Source organism: Muntiacus reevesi, chromosome 1 (assembly GCF_963930625.1).
Source record: "Muntiacus reevesi chromosome 1, mMunRee1.1, whole genome shotgun sequence".
NCBI classification, from domain to species: Eukaryota; Metazoa; Chordata; class Mammalia; order Artiodactyla; family Cervidae; genus Muntiacus; species Muntiacus reevesi.
The window spans coordinates 115,753,357-115,765,013 of NC_089249.1; positions in this window are offsets into that span (position 1 = coordinate 115,753,357).

Consider the following 11,657-nt stretch of genomic DNA (forward strand, 5'->3'; position numbering starts at 1 on the left):
CCCTCTGGTGTCACCAGAGGAATGCCCCGAATACTGGAAGTCTGGATGGTCTGGTAAAGGTGGTGACGGGGCAGTGAGGAGTTCTGCTTCCCCATCATGTCTGTCCAACACACATGACAAGTAATGCAAATAAGAAACAGGCACATTCGTTTGTGCCAGTAAGTGATCATGGTTTAGAGAAATGAAGCAGTTAAGAGTGAGGGACTGGACAATTACAGCAGAGTGAAAGGAATCTGCCCAGCTCTGATGTTCAGTCCTAAGTGGTTGTCTGGGGGAGGAGCTAAGACGCTGGAGGAATAGGATGGGGAGACCACTTTCTCCTGTACAAATTCACCGAAAGAACATTTGAACGCTGAGCAAACTTCACAAAACAACTTCTGACCACTAGCAGAAGACATCAGGTGCCCAGAAAAGCAGCCCATCATCTTCAAAAGGAGGTAGGACAGAATATAAAAGATAAAAAGAGAGACAAAAGAGATAGGGACAGAGACCTGTCCCGGGAAGGGAGTCGTAATAGTCTCCAAACACCAGGAAACCCTCTCACTGGCGGGTCTGGGGGAAGTTTTCGAATCTCGGAAGACAACCTAACTGGGAGGAAAAAGAAATAAAACCCACAGATTACATGCCTAAAAGCAACTCCCAGCAGAAAAGTACCCCAGATGCCCGCATCCACCACCAGCAAGTGGGGGCAGAAGGGAGAGGAGCGGGCTGCATTGCTTAGGGTAAGGACCGGGCCCAAATGCCCTGAGGGCAATCGGAGGGAGCTAAGGTGAGATAGCAACTTAAACTGTGGGATAGCAAGAGAGAGAAAATTAACTGGCCCGAACACACTGCCGGCCATTTGCAGAACAAAGGGACTGAGCAATTCCAGAGAAGAGCTAGCCTTCTGCAGACCAGCCCATCCCCACCGGAGGCAGGAGGCAGTGGGGAGGGGAAAGGGGGCAAACTCTGCCCCAGAGACAGCACCCCCTACCAAGCTGCAAACAGGCTCCCAGTTTCTAACCAAAGACTTCCTGAGATTCTGGATGGTCGACATCCACTGGGAGGGTCGCGGCTAGAGGCCAGCTCCGGAGAACAGACACAAGGTGCACGCACCCGACTGGCGCGCGCAGAAACTGAGGCTGGGACCGCGGAGGGGAGAAGGAGCATCGCACCCCAGGAGAGTGCGCTCGTCAAGCGCCTGGCTGCCTGAGCTGCTGGGGCCGGGGAAGGCACAAAACGCAGGCCCAACTGAGTCTGCACTTTCGTGGAATATCCAAAAACTGGAACCGCACGCAACACAGGGCCGGCTCCATATACAGCAGCCAGGAGCCTGAGCAGTGTAGACGGGGAAAACACACACTCATGAGCGGGAGCAAACCCAGTGTGGCCGGAACACTGTGAGTGCTCCCCACGCAGGCCAGTGACATTTGTCTGCAGCGCCCCTCCCTCCCCGCAGCACGACTGAACAAGTGAACCTAAACAAGACACCACCTCCGCCCACTTGTGTCAGGGCGGAAATTAGACACTGAAGAGACCGGCCAACAGAAGCCAAATAAACAAAGGGAACCGCTTCAGAAGTGACGGTGCTACAGATTAAAATCCCCGTAGGTCCGGAAGGGGCCTATAGATATCGAGAAGTGTAAGCTGGAACAAGGACCTGTCTGAAACTGAACTGAACCTACACTGACCGCAACAGCTCCAGAGAAATTCCTAGATATATATTTACTTTTTTTTTAATTAAAAAAATTTTTTTTCTTTTTTAAAAATTTTTTCTCTTTTATTTTCTTTTAAAATTCCCTATTACTCCTCCCTTACTCCTTAACTTTCATTTTCATATATTTTCACTATTTTTTTTATTAGAAAAAATTTTTTTAATTTTTTTCTCTTATTTTCTTTTAAAGTCCTCTATTACTCCTTAATTTCCATTTCACTATAACCTTGCAAAAAAAAGAGAGACCCTATTTTTAAACCAAACTTCATATATATTTCTAAAATTTTTTGTATTTTTGTTTTTAATATTGTATTTTTAAGAGTCTAACCTCTACTCTAGATTTTTAATCTTTGTTTTTCAGTTTTGATATCAATTTTGGACATTTAAGAATCCAATATTCAGTTCCCATTTTTATTCAGGAGTGTGTTGATTACTCTCTCCCACTTTTGACTCTCCGTTTTCTCCCTCAAATCACCTCTATTTCCTCCCTCCCCCTTCTCTTCCCAATCCAATTCTGTGAATCTCTGTGGGTGTCTGGGCTATGGAGGACACTTTGGGAACAAAGAACTGCGTAGATCTGTCTCTCTCCTTGAGTCCCCCTTTTCCTCCTCCTGCTCATCTCTATCTCCCTCCTCCCTCTCCTCTTCTTCATGTAACTCTGTGAACCTCTCTGGGTGTCCCTCATGGTGGAGAATCTTTTCACCATTAACCTAGAAGTTTTATTATCAGTGCTGTATAGTTGGAGAAGTCTTGAGACTACTGGAAGAATAAGACTGAAATCCAGAGGCAGGAGACTTAAGCCCAAAACCTGAGAACACTAGAGAACTCCTGACTACAGGGAACATTAATTAATAAGAGACCATCCAAAAGCCTCCATACCTACACTGTAACCAACCACCACCCAAGATCCAGTAAGTTCCAGAGCAAGACATACCACGCAAATTCTCCAGCTACGCAGGAACATAGCCCTGAGCGTCAACATACAGGCTGCCCAAAGTTACACCTAACACATAGACCCATCTCAAAACTCACCACTGGACACTCCATTACACTCCAGAGAGAAGAAATCCAGTTCCACGCACCAGAACACCGACGCAAACTTCCCTAACCAGGAAACCTTGATAAGCCAATTTTCCAACCCCACCCACTGGGTGAAACCTCCACAATAAAAAGGAATCACAGACCACCAGAATACAGAAAGCCCACTCCAGACACAGCAATCTAAATAAGATGAAAAGGCAGAGAAATACCCAACAGGTAAAGGAACATGAAAAATGCCCACCAAGTCAAACAAAAGAGGAGGAGATAGGGAATCTACCTGAAAAAGAATTTAGAATAATGATAATAAAAATGATCCAAAATCTTGAAAACAAAATGGAGTTACAGATAAATAGCCTGGAGACAAAGATTGAGAAGATGCAAGAAATGTTTAATAAGGACCTAGAAGAAATAAAAAAGAGTCAATTAAAAATGAATAATGCAATAAATGAGATAAAAAATACTCTGGAGGGAACCAACAGTAGAATAACGGAGACAGAAGATAGGATAAGTGAGGTAGAAGATAAAATGGTGGAAATAAATGAAGCAAGGAGGAAAAAAGAAAAAAGAATCAAAAGAAATGAGGACAAACTCAGGGACCTCTGGGACAATGTGAAACAACCCAACATTCGAATCATAGGAGTCCCAGAAGAAGACAAAAAGAAAGGCCATGAGAAAATACTCGAGGAGATAATAGCTGAAAACTTCCCTAAATTGGGGAAGGAAATAATTACACAGGTCCAAGAAACCCAGAGAGTCCCAAACAGAATAAACCCAAGGAGAAACACCCCAAGACACATAATTAATTAACAAAGATCAAACACAAAGAACAAATATTAAAAACAGCAAGGGAGAAACAACAAATAACACACAAAGGGATTCCCATAAGGATAACAGCTGATCTATCAATAGAAACCCTTCAGGCCAGAAGAGAATGGCAGGACATACTTAAAGTAATGAAAGAATAACCTACAACCTAGATTACTGTACCCAGCAAGGATCTCATTCAGATATGAAGGAGAATTCAAAAGCTGTACAGACAAGCAAAAGCTGAGAGAATTCAGCACCACCAAACCAGCTCTTCAACAAATGCTGAAGGATCTTCTCTAGACAGGAAACACAGAAAGGTTGTATAAACGTGAACCCAAAACAATAAAGTAAATGGTAATGGGACCATACCTATCAATAATTACCTTAAATGTAAATGGGTTGAATGTCCCAACCAAAAGACAAAGCCTGGCTGAATGGATACAAAAACAAAACCTATATATGCTTTGGCCACCTCATGCGAAGAGCTGACTCATTGGGAAAAGATCCTGATGCTGGGAGGGATTGGGGGCAGGAGGAGAAGGGGACAACAGAGGATGAGATGGACGGATGGCATAACCGACTCAATGGGCATGAGTTTGAGTAAACTCCGGGAGCTGGTGATGGACAGGGAGGCCTGGCGTGCTGCGATTCATGGGGTCGCAAAGAGTCGGACACAACTGAGCGACTGAACTGAATTGAAGCTGATCACAAATCAAAATAATTCATTATTTTGAAGTGTCTTCTCTTACTGCATGCAACAGCAACCAGCCAGTTCTCAATTGGATTGGGACATGGGATGAAAAGTGGCTTTTATACAATAACCAGCAATGACCAGCTCAGTGGTTGGACCAAGAAGAAGCTCCAAAGCACTTTTCAAAGCCAAACTTGCATCAAAAAAAGGTCATGACCTTTTGGTGGTCTGCTGCTGGTCTGATCCACTACAGCTTTCTGAATCCTGGCAAAACCATTGCATCTGAGAAGTATGCTCAGCAAATTGATGAGGTGCACTGAAAACTGCAGTGCCTGCAGCGGCATTGGTCAATAGAAAAGATCCAGTGCCTGACCTGTCCGACCACACAAGGTCACATAACCAATGCTTGGAAAGTTGAGCAAATTGGGCTACAAACTTTTGCCTCATCTGCCATATTGCCAACTGACTACCACTTCTTCAAGTATCTCGACAACTTTTTGCAGCGAAAATGTTTCCACAACCAGCAGGAGGCAGAAAATGCTTTCCAACAGTTCATTGAATCCTGAAGCATAGATTTTTATGCTACAGGAATAAGGAAACTTATTTTTTGTTGGCAAAAATGTGTTGATTGTTATGGTTCCTATTTTGATTAATAAAGATGTGTTTGAGTCTAGTTATAATGATTTAAAATTCACGGTCCCAAACCGTAATTACATTTGCACCAATCTAATAGCTACTACCTGGCTTTTAACATCAGAGATTAGATCTGCTTGCTTATCAACTATACATAGATGGAATCAAACAATATGGATTCTACTGTGTCTGGCTCCTTTCATTCAACATTACCACTAGGAGATTCATCCATGTTGTTAGATTTAACTGTAATTTTGTCATTTTCATGCTTTAAGTCTTCTCATAGTAGTTATTAGAAGTTACGTTATACAGTGCAAATACACTACAAGGTACTTATTCATTTACTGTTTATGAACAATTTGGCTATTTTCACTGCTGAAGTATTACAAATATTGCTGATATGATCATTATATGTATTTCCTTGGTGTGCATGTGTATACATTTCTGATAGCAATATATTTAAAAGTAAAATGGCCAAGTCCTTGGGTATTTATGTTAAACTTTATTATATAATACCAAAGAGCTTTACCAACTGGTGGACTCTATTGTCTGTTGCCACATAAGAAACACTGCAAACCTATTGAATAAAAGCAAAATTTATTTTATTTCTCGTTATAGAAATAATATGAGAGTTGAGTGGGTAGTTCTTTTCCTGGACTCACCTGGTCTCAGTCACATGGCTATATTCTATGTGTGGATCTGTAGGAGGTGGAGGACCTTGCGTTGCCTCATCCACAAGTCTGTGGCCTGAGTGGAATGGCCAGAAGACTGGAACCACTCTCTCCACATTGACTTTCATCATCAAGTTGTCTAGCCTTCACTGAGTCAGCCACTGATTGACTTCCATTTTATCATGTTATGCTTATGCTATAAAGTTGAACAGACTATCACCCTATTCAACAAATCTTGTAGGCCTGTTCTAAGAGGAAATGGGTCCTGATCATAGAAAAATATGTGTTTTGTTTCTTTCTTCTTCTTCTTCTTTTTTTTTTTACTATTTTCCTCTGCAGAGTTGCTAAACTAAATAGGGGACAGGATTTACCTCCTATTAGAAATAAGCCCGCAGTGTGAACAGGTCAGAAACAGTTAACTCTACAGTGGAAGCAAATCATTCTTCATTAAAGGATGAGACTGAAAATGAGGGTGTTATACTCTATGTTTATTTGTATCTCAAAGAGCTAACAAATGTTAGGTCATAATCATCTCAAGTTGTCAAGATTGAGACATTGAAATTAAAAAGACACAGAAAAGACTACTAACAGAAGGTTTTCACTGCTTTTAAATCAACAAAATTATCAAATCATCCAGGCCTAGTTAAAGAGGCCATGCCTACAATTGTGTAAATAAATACATTAGGTAGAGTAGATTCAGAGGGAAACACAAGCCATGATTCATCAAAGACTGCTTCATAATGGTAGCTTCATTACCTGAATGAATTTAAAGCAATATGCAAGCTAATGCATATGGAAGTGGTAAAGAATAAATTAAAAATTAAAAAAAAAAACAGAGAGGTCAAAATCTGAAAACAAAATTGAGTAAAAAGCCAACAGAGTAAGAGTCACATTGAGGTATCAGACCTGGTGAGAAACATGTGAATGCAGATGCAAAGATTCAGAACCAGTGAATGGAAGACAAGATGGGCCCTGGCAGCTCCAGGGGCCATGCTGAACAGTAAGAGAAGGAAGCCAATGGGGAGTTAGAATCACTCCATCTGACCCACACTCTGCTCAGAGACAGACTTAAGAGAAATCAGGACCAAGGTTAGATGAGGACAGTATCTGCATTTCAAAGTACAGAGGTATATTTGACACATTTCTCTAGATGCAGGCTACCTACTATTGATACTATACACCTGACCTGAGAAAGCTCAGCTTTGTTCAACCCAGTGACCTAAATATGAAGAAGTGGAGCTTCCAAAGCAAATTTTGTGATGAAGTCAAGAGATGAGGGGTAGTCCTAAGATGATGGAGGAATAGGATGGGAAAACCACTTTCTCCCCCCACAAATTCATCAAAAGAGCACTTGAACGCTGAGCAAACACCACAAAACAACTTCTGAACACTGGTGAAGGACACCAGGCACCTAGAACGGCAGCCCATTGTCTTTGAAAGGAGGTAGGATAAAATATAAAAGATAAAAAGAGAGACAAATGAGTCAGGGATGGAGACCCGTCCCAGGGCGGGATTCTTAAAAGAGGAGAAGTTTCCAAACACCAGGAAACCCTCTCAGGGGCAGGTCTGTGGGGAGTTTTGGGATCTTAGAGGGTCAAATAACCAGGAGGAAAAATTAAATAAATAAAACCCATAGATTACACGCCTAACTGCAACTTCCAGTGGAGAAATAGCTCAGATGCTGGCATCCACCACCAGCAAGCGGGGGGTTAACAGGGAGGCACAGGCTGCATTGCTTAGGGTAAGGACCAGGGCTGAATGCCCTGAGGGCAATCTGAGGGAACTAAGGTGAGAGAGCAACCCAAACCGTGGGATAGCCAGAGAGGAAAAGAAAAAAAAAAAAGAGGAGAGAGAGAGAGAACTTTCCCGTGAGAAGCTCTAACCTAAGGCACTGCCAGGCCTGCTCACAGAACAAAGGACTGAGCGAACACCAGAGGGGGGTCAGCCAGCTGCGGACTGGTCCATCGCCAGCAGGAGGCAGAGAGGCAGGCGAGTGCCAGGCAGAGCCAGAAGGAAAGGGGCAAACTCGGCCCCAGAGACGGCATCCCCTACCAAACTGTGAGCAGGCTCCCAGTTGCTAACCAAGTCTTCCTGGCATCCTGGACAGTTGACATCTGTCAGGAGGGTCGCAGCCAGAGATCAGCGCCCCAGAAGAGACACAGGCACACCTGAGACGGCGCTCTCACTGCGCACCCAGCAAACCCAGTGACTGGGATGAGGGAGATGATAAGACGCACCGCCCAGAGGGAAGACTGTGCTCAAGCCAAGCACCTGGTCAGCTGAGCTGCTCCAGCCTGGGATGGGTGCAAAACACAGGCCCAACTGAGTCTGTGCCTTTGTGGAGTACCCAAGAACCTGAACCTGAGTGGCATAGATCTGGGAAGTGTGTGCAACACAGGGCCCACCTTAGACAGTACCCTGGCAGAGCAACCTGGAGCCTGAGCAATGCAGACCGAGAAGGCACACACGCTGGGAGCAGGGGCAAACCCAGTGTGGTCCAGACACTGCAAGTGATATTTGTTTGTAGTATCATGCCAGTGATATTTATTTGTAGTGTTCCTCCCTCCCCACAGCACAATCGAACAAGTGAGCCTAAATAAATGACCACCTTCACCCCCTTGTATCAGGGCAGAAGTTAGATACTGAAGAGACTTGCAAACAGAGGAAGTCAAAATAAACAAAGAAGAGGGAATGGCTTTGGAAGTGACAGGTCCAACAGATTAAAACCCTGTAGTTAGTACTGGCTACATTGGAAGGGACCTATAGACCTTGAGAAGAAGTATAAGGTGGAACAAGGAACTATCTGAAACTGAACTGACCACACACTGCCCTCAACAGCTCCAGAGAAATTCCTAGATATACTTTTACTATTATCACTTTTTAGTTTTTTAAATTTTTTTTTATTTTTAAGTTACTAGTCCTTTAATTTTCATTTTTAAAACCTACTATTACCTGGGGGTAAAAAGACCCTATTTTTAAAGCAAATTTAATTTTCTTTATATATATATATAACTTTTTCAATATATTTTTTTTTAATATTGTATTTTTGAGAGTCTAACCTCTACTCTAGATTTTTAATCTTTGCTTTTTGGTATTTGTTATCAATTCTGTACCTTTAAGAATCCAATCTTCAGTACCCATTTCTAGTTAGGAGTGTGATTACTGGCTTCATTGCTTTCTCCCCTTTTGACTCTTTTTTCTCCCCCAGGTCACCTCTATCTCCTCCCTCCCCTTTCTCTTCTCTACCTAACTTTGTGAATCTCTTTGGGTGTTCCAGGCTATGGAGAAAACTTATGGAACTGATCACAGGCTAGATTGGTCTCTCTCCTTTTGACTCCCCCGCCTTCCCTTCTGGTCACCACCATCTCCTTCCTCCCTCTTCTCTTCTTTATGGAACTCTGTGAAACTCTCTGAGTGTTCCAGACTGTGGAGAGCAAACAGGGAATTGATTACTGGCTAGACTGCTCTCTCCCCTTTTGATTCCCCATCTTCTCCTGCTGGTCACCTCTATCTCCCTCATTCCTCTTCTCTTCTTCATGTAACTCTGTGAACCTCTCTGGGTGTTCCTCACTGTGTAGAATCTTTTCACCATTAACCTAGATGTTTTATCATCAGAGCTGTATGGATGGAGAACTCTTGAGGCTACTATAAGAATAAGACTGAAAGCCAGAGGCAGAAGGCCTAAATCAAAAACTTGAGAACACCAGAAAACTCCTGACTCCAGGGACCATTAATCAACAACAGCTCATCCAAAAGCCTCCATACCTACATTGAAAGCAAGCTCCACCCAAGAACCAAGTTTCAGGGCAAGACATACCAAGCTAATTCTCCAACAAAGCAGGAACATAATCCTGAGCACAAAAATACAGACTGCCAAAAGTCACACCAAACCCACAGACACCTCAAAACTCACTACTGGACACTTAATTGCAATCCAGAGAGAAGAGATCCAGCTCCACCCTCCAGAACACTGATGCAGGTTTCTCTAACCAAGAAACCTTGACAAGCCACTCGTCCAACCCCACCCACAGGAAGGAACCTCTACAATAAAGAGGAACCACAAACTTCCAGCATACAGAAAGGCCACTGCAAACACAGCAACCTAAACAAGATGAAAAGGCAGAGAAACATTCAGCAGTTAAAGGAACGTGATAAAAGTCCACCAAACCAAATAGAAGAGGAGGAGACCGGCAGTCTACCTGAAAAAAAATTCAAAATGATGATAGTAAAAATAATCCAAAATTTTGAAAACAAAATGGAGTTACAGATAGTCTGGAGACATGGATTGAGAAGATGCAAGATAAGTTTAACAAGGAGCTAGAAGAAATAAAAAAGAGTCAATTGATGAATAATGCAATAACTGAGATCAAAAGTACTCTTGAGGGAACCAACAGTGGAATAACTGAGGCAGAAGATAGGATAAGTGAGGTGGAAGATAGAATGGTGGAAATAAATGAAACAGAGAGGAAAAAAGAAAGAAGAATTAAAAGAAACAAGAACAACCTCAGAGACCTCTGGGACAATGTTAAATGTCCCAACATTCGAATCATAGGAGTCCCAGAAGAAGAAGACAAAAAGAAAGGCCATAAGAAAATACTTGAGGAGATAATAGCTGAAAACTTCCCTAAAATGGGGAAGGAAATAGCCACTGAAGTCCAAGAAACCCAGAGAGTCCCAAAGAGGATAAACCCAAGATGAAACACCCAAAGATACATGTTAATCAAATTAACGAAGATCAAACACAAAGAACAAATATTAAAAATAGCAAGGGAAAAACAAAAAAATAATCCACAAGGGGATCCCCATAAGATAACAGGTGATCTTTCAATAGAAACTCTTCAGGCCAGAAGGGAATGGCAGGACATCTTAAAGTGATGAAAGAGAATAACCTACAACCTGGACTACTGTACCCAGAAAGGACCTCATTCAAATATGACAGAGAAATCAAAAGCTTTAGAGACAAGCAAAAGCTGAGAGAATTCAGCACCACCAAACCAGCTCTTCAACAAATGCTAAAGGATCTTCTCTAGACAGGAAACACAGAAAAGGTGTATAAACTCAAACCCCGAACAACAAAGTAAATGGCAATGGGATCATATTTGTCAATAATTACCTTGAATGTAAATGGGTTGAATGCCCCAACCAAAAGACAAAGACTGGCTGAATGGATACAAAAACAAGACCCCTATATATGCTGTCTACAAGAGACCCACCTCAAACCTAAGGACAAATACAGACTGAAAGTGAAGGGCTGGAAAAAGATATTTCATGCAAATGGAGACCAAAAGAAAGCAGGAGTCGCAATACTCATATCAGATAAAATAGGCTTTGAAATAAAGGCTGTGAAAAGAGGCAAAGAAGGACACTATATAATGATCAAAGGATCAACCCAAGAAGAAGATATAACAACTATAAATATATATGCATCCAACATAGGAGCACTGCAATATGTAAGGCAATTGCTAACAAAGATGAAAGGGGAAATTAACAGCAACACAATAATAGTGGGAGACTTTAATACCCCACTCACTCCTATGGATACATAACTAAACAGAAAATTAGCAAGGAAACACAAACTTTAAGTGATACAATGGGCCAGTTAGACCAAATTGATATCTATAGGACATTTCACCCTAAAACAATGAATTTAACCTTTTTCTCAAGTGCACAGGGAACCTTCTCCAGAATAGATCACATCCTGGGCATAAATCTAGCCTTGGTAAATTCAAAAAAATTGACATCATCTCAAGCATCTTTTCTGATCACAGTGCGGTAAGATTAGATGTCAACTACAGGGAAAAAACTATTAAAAATACAAACATACGGAGGCTAAACAACACACTTCTAAATAACCAACAAATCACAGAAGAAATAAAAAAGAAATCAAAATATGCATAGAAACAAATGAAAATGAAAAGACAACAACCCAAAACCTATGGGATTCAGTAAAAGCAGTGCTAAGGGAAAGGTTCATAGCAATACAAGCCTACCTCAAGAAACAGGAGAGAAATCAAATAAATAACCTAACTCTACACCTAAAGAAACTAGAAAAGGAAGAAATGAAGAATCCCAGGGTTAGTAGAAGGAAAGAAATCACAAAAGTTAGGGCAGAAATAAATGC